We start from the raw sequence: 12,052 nt of genomic DNA on the forward strand, positions 1-12,052 counted from the left end.
CACATTGTGACACAAACACTGACTCTCACTGGGGTACGGGTCCCACACACACTGACTCTCACTGGGGTACGGGTCCCACACACACTGACTCTCACTGGGGTACGGGTCCCACACACACTGACTCTCACTGGGGTACGGGTCCCACACACACTGACTCTCACTGGGGTACGGGTCCCACACACACTGACTCTCACTGGGGTACGGGTCCCACACACACTGACTCTCACTGGGGTACGGGTCCCACACACTCTGACTCTCACTGGGGTACGGGTCCCACACACTCTGACTCTCACTGGGGTACGGGTCCCACACACACTGACTCTCACTGGGCTACGGGTCCCACACACACTGACTCTCACTGGGCTACGGGTCCCACACACACTGACTCTCACTGGGGTATGGGTCCCACACACACTGACTCTCACTGGGGTACGGGTCCCACACACATTGACTCTCACCTGGGTACGGGTCCCACACACACTGACTCTCACTGGGGTATAGTCCCACACACACTGACTCTCACTGGGGTACGGGTCCCACTCACACTGACTCTCACTGGGGTACGGGTCCCACACACACTGACTCTCACTGGGGTACGGGTCCCACACACACTGACTCTCACTGGGGTATAGTCCCACACACACTGACTCTCACTGGGGTATAGTCCCACACACACTGACTCTCACTGGGGGACAGTCCCACACACACTGACTCTCACTGGGGTACGGGTCCCACACACTCTGACTCTCACTGGGGTATGGGTCCCACACACACTGACTCTCACTGGGGTACGGGTCCCACACACTCTGACTCTCACTGGGGTACGGGTCCCACACACTCTGACTCTCACTGGGGTACGGGTCCCACACACACTGACTCTCACTGGGCTACGGGTCCCACACACACTGACTCTCACTGGGCTACGGGTCCCACACACACTGACTCTCACTGGGGTATGGGTCCCACACACACTGACTCTCACTGGGGTACGGGTCCCACACACATTGACTCTCACCTGGGTACGGGTCCCACACACACTGACTCTCACTGGGGTATAGTCCCACACACACTGACTCTCACTGGGGTACGGGTCCCACTCACACTGACTCTCACTGGGGTACGGGTCCCACACACACTAACTCTCACTGGGGTACGGGTCCCACACACACTGACTCTCACTGGGATACAGGTCCCACACACACTGACTCTCACTGGGGTACGGGTCCCACACACACTGACTCTCACTGGGGTACAGTCCCACACACACTGACTCTCACTGGGGTACATGTCCCACACACACTGACTCTCACTGGGGTACAGTCCCACACACACTGACTCTCACTGGGGTACATGTCCCACACACACTGACTCTCACTGGGGTACGGGTCCCACACACACTGACTCTCACTGGGGTACAGTCCCACACACACTGACTCTCACTGGGGTACAGGTCCCACACACACTGACTCTCACTGGGGTACAGGTCCCACACACACTTACTCTTACTGGAATACAGGTCCCACACACACTGACTCTCACTGGGGTACAGGTCCCACACACACTGACTCTCACTGGGGTATAGTCCCACACACACTGACTCTCACTGGGGTACGGGTCCCACTCACACTGACTCTCACTGGGGTACAGGTCCCAACACACTGACTCTCACTGGGGTACGGGTCCCACACACACTGACTCTCACTGGGGTACGGGTCCCACACACACTGACTCTCACTAGGGTACGGGTCCCACACACACTGACTCTCACTGGGGTATGGGTCCCACACACACTGACTCTCACTGGGATATGGGTCCCACACACACTGACTCTCACTGGGGTACAGGTCCCAACACACTGACTCTCACTGGGGTACGGGTCCCACACACACTGACTCTCACTGGGGTACGGGTCCCACACACACTGACTCTCACTGGGGTACGGGTCCCACACACACTGACTCTCACTGGGGTATGGGTCCCACACACACTGACTCTCACTGGGGTACGGGTCCCACACATACTGAGTCTCACTGGGGTACGGGTTCCACAAACACTGATTCTCACTGGGGTACGGGTTCCACAAACACTGATTCTCACTGGGGTACGGGTTCCACAAACACTGATTCTCACTGGGGTACGGGTCCCACACACACTGACTCTCACTGGGGTACGGGTCCCACACACACTGACTCTCACTGGGGTACGGGTCCCACACACACTGACTCTCACTGGGGTACGGGTCCCACACACACTGACTCTCACTGGGGTACGGGTTCCACAAACACTGACTCTCACTGGGGTACAGGTCCCACACATACTGACTCTCACTGGGGTACAGTCCCACACACACTGACTCTCACTGGGGTACAGGTCCCACACACACTGACTCTCACTGGGGTACGGGTCCCACACATACTGACTCTCACTGGGGTACAGGTCCCACACACACAGACTCTCACTGGGGTACGGGTCCCACACACACTGACTCTCACTGGGGTACGGGTCCCACACACACTGACTCTCACTGGGGTACGGGTCCCACACACACTGACTCTCACTGGGGTACAGTCCCACACACACTGACTCTCACTGGGGTACGGGTTCCACAAACACTGACTCTCACTGGGGTACAGGTCCCACACATACTGACTCTCACTGGGGTACAGTCCCACACACACTGACTCTCACTGGGGTACAGGTCCCACACACACTGACTCTCACTGGGGTACGGGTCCCACACATACTGACTCTCACTGGGGTACAGGTCCCACACACACAGACTCTCACTGGGGTACGGGTCCCACACACACTGACTCTCACTGGGGTACGGGTCCCACACACACTGACTCTCACTGGGGTACGGGTCCCACACACACTGACTCTCACTGGGGTACAGGTCCCACACATACTGAGTCTCACTGGGGTACGGGTTCCACAAACACTGATTCTCACTTTAAAAAAGGAGGCAGTCAAAAAGCAGTAAACTATAGACCAGTTAGCCTAACATCTGTCATTTTGAAAATGCTGGAGTCCATTATTAAAGAAGCAGTAGCAGGACATTTGGTAAAGCATAATTCGGTCAGGCAGAGTCAGCATGGATTTATGAAGGGGAAGTCATGTTTGACAAATTTGCTGAATTTCTTTGAGGATGTAATGAACAGGGTGGATAAAGGGGAACCAGTGGATGTGGTGTATTTGGACTTCCAGAAGGCATTTGACAAGGTGCCACATAAAAGGTTACTGCACAAGATAAAAGTTCACGGGGTTGGGGGTAATATATTAGCATGGATAGAGGATTGGCTAACTAACAGAAAACAGAGAGTCGGGATAAATGCTTCATTCTCTGGTTGGCAATCAGTAACTAGTGGGGTGCCGCAGGGATCAGTGCTGGGACCCCAACTATTTACAATCTATATTAACAACTTGGAAGAGGGGACCGAGTGTAACGTAGCCAAGTTTGCTGACGATACAAATGTGGGAGGAAAAGCAATGTGTGAGGAGGACACACAAAACTGCAAAAGGACATAGACAGGCTAAGTGAGTGGGCAAAATTTTGGCAGATGGAGTATTATGTTGGAAAGTGTGAGGTCATGCACTTTGGCAGAAAAAAATCAAAGAGCAAGTTATTATTTAAATGGAGAAAGATTGCAAAGTGCTGCAGTACAGCGGGACCTGGGGGTACTTGTGCATGAAACACAAAAGGTTAGTATGCAGGTACAGCAAGTGATCAGGAAGGCCAATGGTATCTTGGCCTTTATTGCAAAGGGGATGGAGTATAAAAGCAGGGAAGTCTTGTTACAGTTATACAGGGTATTGGTGAGGCCACACCTGGAATACTGTGTGCAGTTTTGGTTTCCATATGTAAGAAAGGATATACTTGCTTTGGAGGCAGTTCAGAGAAGGCTCACCAGGTTGATTTCGGAGATGAGGGATTGACTTATGAGGAAAGGTTGAGTAGGTTGGCCTCTACTCATTGGAATTCAGAAGAATGATAGGTGATCTTATCGAAATGTATAAGATTATGAGGGGACTTGACAAGGTGGATGCAGACTCTCACTGGGGTACGCGTCCCACACACACTGACTCTCACTGGGGTACGCGTCCCACACACACTGACTCTCACTGGGGTATGGGTCCCACACACACTGACTCACTGGGGTACGGGTCCCACACACACTGACTCTCACTGGGGTACAGTCCCACACACACTGACTCTCACTGGGGTACGGGTCCCACACACACTGACTCTCACTGGGGTACAGTCCCACACACACTGACTCTCACTGGGGTACAGTCCCACACACACTGACTCTCACTGGGGTACAGTCCCACACACACTGACTCTCACTGGGGTACAGTCCCACACACACTGACTCTCACTGGGGTACGGGTCCCTCACACACTGACTCTCACTGGGGTACGGGTCCCACACACACTGACTCTCACTGGGGTACGGGTCCCACACACACTGACTGTCACTGGGGTACGGGTCTCACACACACTGACTGTCACTGGGATATAGGTTCATAGAAACATAGAAAATAGGTGCAGGAGTAGGCCATTCGGCCCTTCGAGCCTGCACCGCCATTCAATGAGTTCATGGCTGAACATGCAACTTCAGTACCCCATTCCTGCTTTCTCGCCATACCCCTTGATTCCCCTAGTAGTAAGGACTACATCGAACTCCTTTTTGAATATATTTAGTGAATTGGCCTCAACAACTTTCTGTGGTAGAGAATTCCACAGGTTCACCACTCTCTGGGTGAAGAAGTTTCTCCTCACCTCGGTCCTAAATGGCTTACCCCTTATCCTTAGACTGTGACCCCTGGTTCTGGACTTCCCCAACATTGGGAACATTCTTCCTGCATTTAACCTGTCTAAACCCGTCAGAATTTTAAATGTTTCTATGAGATCCCCTCTCATTCTTCTGAACTCCAGTGAATACAAGCCCAGTTGATCCAGTCTTTCTTGATAGGTCAGTCCCGCCATCCCGGGAATCAGTCTGGTGAACCTTCGCTGCACTCCCTCAATAGCAAGAATGTCCTTCCTCAAGTTAGGAGGCCAAAACTGTACACAATACTCCAGGTGTGGCCTCACCAAGGCCCTGTACAACTGTAGTAACACTCAAATCCTCTCGCTATGAAGGCTGCCATTTGCTTTCTTAACCGCCTGCTGTACCTGCATGCCAACCTTCAGTGACTGATGTACCATGACACCCAGGTCTCATTGCACCTCCCCTTTTCCTAATCTGTCACCATTCAGATAATAGTCTGTCTCTCTGTTTTTACCACCAAAGTGGATAACCTCACATTTATCCACATTATACTTCATCTGCCATGCATTTGCCCACTCACCTAACCTATCCAAGTCACTCTGCAGCCTCATAGCATCCTCCTCGCAGCTCACACTGCCACCCAACTTAGTGGCATCCGCAAATTTGGAGATACTACATTTAATCCCCTCGTCTAAATCATTAATGTACAGTGTAAACAGCTGGGGCCCCAGCACAGAACCTTGTGGTACCCCACTAGTCACTGCCTGCCATTCTGAAAAGTACCCATTTACTCCTACTCTTTGCTTCCTGTCTGCCAACCAGTTCTCAATCCATGTCAGCACACTACCCCCAATCCCATGTGCTTTAACTTCGCACATTAATCTCTTGTGTGGGGCCTTGTCGAAAGCCTTCTGAAAGTCCAAATACACCACATCTACTGGTTCTCCCTTGTCCACTCTACTGGAAACATCCTCAAAAAATTCCAGAAGATTTGTCAAGCATGATTTCCCTTTCACAAATCCATGCTGACTTGGACCTATCATGTCACCATTTTCCAAATGCGCTGCTATGACATCCTTAATAATTGATTCCATCATTTTACCCACTGCTGATGTCAGGCTGACCGGTCTATAATTCCCTGCTTTCTCTCTCCCTCCTTTTTTAAAAAGTGGGGTTACATTGGCTACCCTCCACTCGATAGGAACTGATCCAGAGTCAATGGAATATTGGAAAATGACTGTCAATGCATCCGCTATTTCCAAGGCCACCTCCTTAAGTACTCTGGGATGCAGTCCATCAGGCCCTGGGGATTTATCGGCCTTCAATCCCATCAATTTCCCCAACACGATTTCCCGACTAATAAGGATTTCCCTCAGTTCCTCCTCCTTACTAGACCCTCTGACCCCTTTTATATCCGGAAGGTTGTTTGTGTCCTCCTTAGTGAATACCGAACCAAAGTACTTGTTCAATTGTTCTGCCATTTCTTTGTTCCCCGTTATGACTTCCCCTGATTCTGACTGGAGGGGACCTACATTTGTCTTTACTAACCTTTTTCTCTTTACATATCTATAGAAGATTTTGCAATCCGTCTTAATGTTCCCTGCAAGCTTCCTCTTGTACTCTATTTTCCCTGCCCTAATCAAACCCTTTGTCCTCCTCTGCTGAGTTCTAAATTTCTCCCAGTCCCCGGGTTCGCTGCTATTTCTGACCAATTTGTATGCCACTTCCTTGGTTTTAATACTATCCCTGATTTCCCTTGATAGCCACGGTTGAGCCACCTTCCCTTTTTTATTTTTACGCCAGACAGGGATGTACAATTGTTGTAGTTCATCCATGCGGTCTCTAAATGTCTGCCATTGCCCATCCACAGTCAACCCCTTAAGTATCATTCGCCAATCTATTCTAGCCAATTCACACCTCATACCTTCAAAGTTACCCTTCTTTAAGTTCTGGACCATGGTCTCTGAATTAACTGTTTCATTCTCCATCCTAATGTAGAATTCCACCATATTATGGTCACTCTTCCCCAAGGGGCCTCGCACAACGAGATTGCTAATTAATCCTCTCTCATTATACAACACCCAGTCTAAGATGGTCTCCCCCTAGTTGGTTCCTCGACATATTGGTCTCGAAAACCATCCCTTATGCACTCCAGGAAATCCTCCTCCACCGTATTGCTTCCAGTTTGGCTAGCCCAATCTATGTGCATATTAAAGTCACCCATTATAACTGCTACACCTTTATTGCACACATCCCTAATTTCCTGTTTGATGCCCTCCCCAACATCACTACTACTGTTTGGAGGTCTGTACACAACTCCCACTAGCGTTTTCTGCCCTTTGGTGTTCTGCAGCTCCACCCATACCGATTCCACATCATCCAAGCTAATGTCCTTTCCTTACAATTGCATTAATTTCCTCTTTAACCAGCAACGCCACCCCGCCTCCTTTTCCTTTCTGTCTATCCTTCCTAAATGTTGAATACCCCTGGATGTTGAGTTCCCAGCCTTGGTCACCCTGGAGCCATGTCTCCGTGATGGCAATTATATCATATCCGTTAACTGCTATCTGCACGGCTAATTCATCCACCTTATTCCGAATACTCCTCGCATTGAGGCACAGAGCTTTCATGCTTGCCTTTTTAACGCACTTAGACCCTTTAGAATTTTGCTGCAAAGTGGCCCTTTTTGTTTTTTGCCTTGGGTTTCTCTGCCCTCCACTTTTACTCATCTCCTTTCTGTCTTTTGCTTCTGTCTCCATTTTGTTTCCCTCTGTCTCCCTGCATTGGTTCCCATCCTCCTGCCATATTAGTTTAACTTCTCCCCAACAGCACTAGCAAACACTCCCCCTAGGACATTGGTTCCGGTCCTGCCCAGGTGCAGACCGTCCGGTTTGTACTGGTCCCACCTCCCACACACACACTGACTCTCACTGGCAACTGTTTGAGACTAAACCTCTCCGCCTCTCCTCCTTTAAGACGCTCCTGAAAACCTGCATCTTTGAGCAAGCTTTTGGTCACCTGTCCTAATATCTGCTGATGTGGCTCAGCAGAGCGGTGGGGAGGGGGCACGGAGAGGGGGATGGGGAGCAGGCAATAGAGTGGTGGGGGGAGGGAGGTGGAGGGCTGGAGGGAGTGATTGAGGGGGTCGGGTGGAGAGGTTGTGGGTAGCGACCCCACACATCGAGCGGGGTTGCTGTTGATGCTTGTGCACAGATCCGTTGGATTGGCTGCCACACACCCCTGAATCTACCAGACCACTGCTCGTACGGTCCAGCCTTGACCAATATGGCGGACGGCGCCCATCCAGGCAGCATGAGCGGAGGCTACAAAGAAACCGTCAAACGGGCTTGTTTCAAACTATCTTTGTTTCTCCTATATTTGCACATCCCATAACCGAAGCAGTGCACTTCAATGTGATATTTTCTCCCTGAGCTTACCAGTAACTCGGGAAGTTCCTCAATCAATTTGCGTGATGCAACATGACCAGACTCGCCCTTGGCTCCCTGAACATCGAATGTTACATTCACTGCCGATTGGTTAGTCACAGGACATCTTTAAATATCTCAACATTTCACAACAGCACTTTTCAGAAATTGTGCTTGTAAATGTTCATTTCCAGAAAATGTCAATCCTCTCAATTTTGCTTTCACTTTTCTACATGACTATAGTAATGTGTGATGGGACAGTGTAGAGGGAGCTTTACTCTGTATCTAAACCCGTGCTGTACCTGCCCTGGGAGTGTTTGATGGGACAGTGTAGAGGGAGCTTTACTCTGTATCTAACCCCGTGCTGTACCTGCCCTGGGAGTGTTTGATGGGACAGTGTAGAGGGAGCTTTACTCTGTATCTAACCCCCTGTACCTGCCCTGGGAGTGTTTGATGGGACAGTGTAGAGGGAGCTTTACTCTGTATCTAAACCCGTGCTGTACCTGCCCTGGGAGTGTTTGATGGGACAGTGTAGAGGGAGCTTTACTCTGTATCTAACCCCGTGCTGTACCTGCCCTGGGAGTGTTTGATGGGACAGTGTAGAGGGAGCTTTACTCTGTATCTAACCCGTGCTGTACCTGCCCTGGGAGTGTTTGATGGGACAATGTAGAGGGAGCTTTACTCTGTATCTAACCCTGTGCTGTACCTGCCCTGGGAGTGTTTGATGGGACAGTGTAGAGGGAGCTTTACTCTGTATCTAACCCTGTGCTGTACCTGTCCTGGGAGTGTTTGATGGGACAGTGTAGAGGGAGCTTTACTCTGTATCTAACCCCGTGCTGTACCTGCCCTGGGAGTGTTTGATGGGACAGTGTAGAGGGAGCTTTACTCTGTATCTAACCCCGTGCTGTACCTGCTCTGGGAGTGTTTGAAGGGACAGTGTAGAGGGAGCTTTACTCTGTATCTAACCCCGTGCTGTACCTGCCCTGAGAGTGTTTGATGGGACAGTGTAGAGGGAGCTTTACTCTGTATCTAACCCTCTGTACCTGCCCTGGGAGTGTTTGATGGGACAGTGTAGAGGGAGCTTTACTCTGTATCTAACCCCCTGTACCTGCCCTGGGAGTGTTTGATGGGACAGTGTAGAGGGAGCTTTACTCTGTATCTAACCCTTATACCTGCCCTGGGAGTGTTTGATGGGACAGTGTAGAGGGAGCTTTACTCTGTATCTAACCCGTGCTGTACCTGCCCTGGGAGTGTTCGATGGGACAGTGTCGGAGGAGCTTTACTCTGTGCCGGGTATGTGGGTGAGGTACTATATGGGTCGGGGTGACTCAGAAGGAGTCAGCAGATTTCGGAATACGAGGGGGAAGGTGCCTGTGGGTCAGCGAGCTGCTGAATGTTAGGAATGTTGTAAAGCTCAGTCTCGGTCTTTGCAGCGTTGGGTTTTCTCGGGCGTGATCGCGGCGGGAATTCCGTTGTTGCCCTCAGTCTCTGGGGTTAGCTCGGAGGGGTATGGGCATGGGGAGCATTCCATCAGCTGCACCTCCTGCTTCTCAGCTATTTATCCAGTGTGTTGCTGCAAGTTGTGAATATTGGAGGCCAGGATAGTCTTGTGCTCTGATGCGAAGCACCCCAATGGAGAATAGCCTGTGGCGCTCACAATGCAGACTGGTATATTCGCACTTGGTCGCTGTTCGGAGCCAAGTGGTCTGTATAGTCGATTAAATCTGTGTGCAGCTTTTGTCTCATTACCTAAGGAAGGATATACTTGCCACAGAGGGAGTGCAACGAAGGTTCACCAGACTGATTCCTGGGATGGGGGGATTGTCCTATGAGGAGAGATAGAGCAGACTAGGTCTATATTCTCTAGAGTTTAGAAGAATGAGAGGTGATCTCATTGAAACGTATAAAATTCTTACAGGGCTTGACAGGGTAGATGCAGGGAGGATGTTTCCCCCGGGCTGGGGAGTCTAGGACCAGGGGTCACAGTCTCAGAATAAGGGGTCGGCCATTTAGGACTGAGATGAGGAGAAACTTCTTCACTCAGATGGTGCTGAATGTCTGAAATTCTTCACTGCAGAGGGCTGTGGATGCTGAGTCGATGAGTATATTCAAGACAGAGTTTGATAGATTTTTGGATTGTAAGGGAATCATCATCATCATAGGCAGTTCCTTGAAATCGAGTTCTCAGGTGACTGAACAGTCCAATACAGGAATTAGTCTCTGTCACAGGTGGGACAGACACTGGTTGAGGGAAGGGGAGGGTGGGACTGGTTTGCCGCACACTCCTTCCGCTGCCTGCGCTTGGTTTCTGCATGCTCTCGGCGACGAGACTCGAGGTGCTCAGCGCCCTCCCAGATGCACCTCCTCCAATTTGGGAGGTCTTTGGCCAGGGACTCCCAGGTGTCAGTGGGGATGTTGCACTTTATTTAAAGAGGCTTTGAGAGTGTCCTTGAAACGTTTCCTCTGCCCACCTGGGGCTCGCTTGCCGTGTAGGAGTTCCGAGTAGAGCGCTTGCTTTGTGCCATGTATGTATGCTTGGGTTTACTAGCCACCAGGTGGCGCCAATGTCGGAGGTCATTGGGCTGTGCGCACGTGTGTGTGGTCCAGGTATAAAAGGCCAGCCGTCTTGTAATGTAATCACTTTTGGGCCCTAATAAAGTAGAGCCAGGTTTGTACCTGTTCGGAGTTTACAGTATTCAGTCTTTTGAGTTATTACATACACAACATTTTGGGAGTCTCGTGTTGGGACATGCGGACGATGTGGTCCGCCCAATGGAGCTGGTCGAGTGTGATCAGTGCTTCGATGCTGGGGATGTTGGCCTGAGAGAGAACACTGAGGTTAGAACTAATGGGAACCTGTTCAACCTTCGTCGCCTCCAGGCTAGATCCAAGGTCGTGCCGTCCTCTGTCATCGAAGGGAATCAAGGGATATGGGGACAGTGCAGGAAAGTGGAGTTGAGGTAGAAGATCAGCCGTGATCTCATTGACTGGTGGAGCGGGCTCGAGGGGCGAAGGACCTACTCCTGCTCCTAATTCTTATGTTTTATTTCTTCTGACCCCAGCGAGAGATGGCAGTGGTGGGAGGAGAATCCATAAAAGCTTTCTAAAGGGAAGTGAATAAACATTATTAAAATAAATAATTGAAATCGTACGGTCAATGGGCAGGTGAAAAGGACGAAGGAATAGCTCTTACAGGGAACTCGGACAAGCACGATGTGGAAAGGGCAGGGGAATCGGACTCAGGACATATAGGAACAGGAGGAGGCCATTCCGCCCTGGGGACTATTCAGTCAGATTGTGACTGATCTGTACCTCAACACCCCACCCTCCCGCCTGTGCTCCATATCCCTCGATACCCTTACCCAACAAATATTTATCAATCTCAAGTCTGAGATTTTCAATCCCCCCGCCCCCTTCCCCCCCCAACATTTTGGGGGAGAGTGTTCCCGATTCCCACGGCCCTTTGTGTGAAGAAGTGATTCCCGACATCACCCCGAACAGCCTGGCTCTAATTGTAAGGTTCTGCCCCTTGTTCTGGACTCCCCCCACCCCAGGAAATAGTTTCTCTCTCTCTACCCGATCGAATCCTTTAATCATCTTAAACACCTCGATTAGATCGCCCCTTAACCTTCTACACTCGAGAGAACACAAGCCCAGTCTGTGCAGCCAGTCCTCGTAATTTAACCCTTTCAATCCTGGTATCCAGGGAGCTCACTCTTTCATCGAGACAACACAAGCCTTCATGTGTACTGTTCAAATCTCTGATTCCATCAGCTCACAAACTCCCACCTGTGACCTGTTCTGCGAAATCTTATTTTCAACCCAGCCATTCCCTTGTGGGTCTGAAGATTTC

The 12,052-nt window shown here is 50.6% G+C and overlaps 1 protein-coding gene across 1 annotated transcript in view; it reads right to left on the bottom strand.

Moving 5' to 3' along the window:
- Nucleotides 1-12,052, bottom strand: part of cacfd1 (calcium channel flower domain containing 1) — a 56,297-nt gene that overhangs the window by 10,390 nt on the left and 33,855 nt on the right. The window lies entirely within an intron of this gene.

Source organism: Pristiophorus japonicus, chromosome 20 (genome assembly GCF_044704955.1).
Source record: "Pristiophorus japonicus isolate sPriJap1 chromosome 20, sPriJap1.hap1, whole genome shotgun sequence".
NCBI classification, from domain to species: domain Eukaryota; kingdom Metazoa; phylum Chordata; class Chondrichthyes; family Pristiophoridae; genus Pristiophorus; species Pristiophorus japonicus.